The sequence below is a fragment of the Carlito syrichta genome, unplaced genomic scaffold (assembly GCF_000164805.1).
Source record: "Carlito syrichta isolate Samal-C Ts95f unplaced genomic scaffold, Tarsius_syrichta-2.0.1 Scaffold302727, whole genome shotgun sequence".
In the NCBI taxonomy this organism is placed as follows: Eukaryota; Metazoa; Chordata; class Mammalia; order Primates; family Tarsiidae; genus Carlito; species Carlito syrichta.
Window position 1 is genome coordinate 1,042,962 of NW_007246823.1, and position 698 is coordinate 1,043,659.

Genomic DNA, 698 nt, shown 5'->3' on the forward strand with positions numbered 1-698 from the left:
TCCTCATTCTTTTTGGTGAGGTTATTTAATACAATTTTCAATATGGTAGATTTCTCTTATGTAGTACACATGCATTTCATTCTAAGATTTAAAAAATAAGATACAATAAAAAATAAATTGAAATAATTGAAATAGTCACATGATTGAAAACTCCAAAAGTATTAAAAAATATAATTTTTAACCTTGGTCACCCAAGCAGTAAATTTTTTTTGCACACAAATTTATTTTATTTTATTTATTTTTTTGTTTGGTTTTTGAGTTGGAGTCTCACTCTGTCGCCCAGGCTGGAGTGCAGTGGGATGCTCCCAGCCACCACAGCCTCGACCTGCTGGGCTCTGGCAATCCGCCTCAGCCTTCCAAGTAGCCGGAGCTACAGGCGTGTGCTACCACGCCTGGTTAATTTTTGATTTATTGTAGAGATGAGGTCTCGCCAAGTTGCCCAGGTGGATCGCGAACCTGCGGGCTCACGCAATCCACTCACCTTGGCCTCCCAAAGTGCTGGGATTGCAGGCTGAGCCACCAAGCCCGGCCTCACACACAATTTTTTTTTTTTTAGAAAAATGAAAGCTGATTTTTATTTTATCATCAACAGCCATTCTTTAAACATGAACATGCATACGTAATATTCTACGCACACATCACAGTTTTTAATGTTAGTTAATAAAGGTTAAACACACAACATACATCCTTACAAAAAA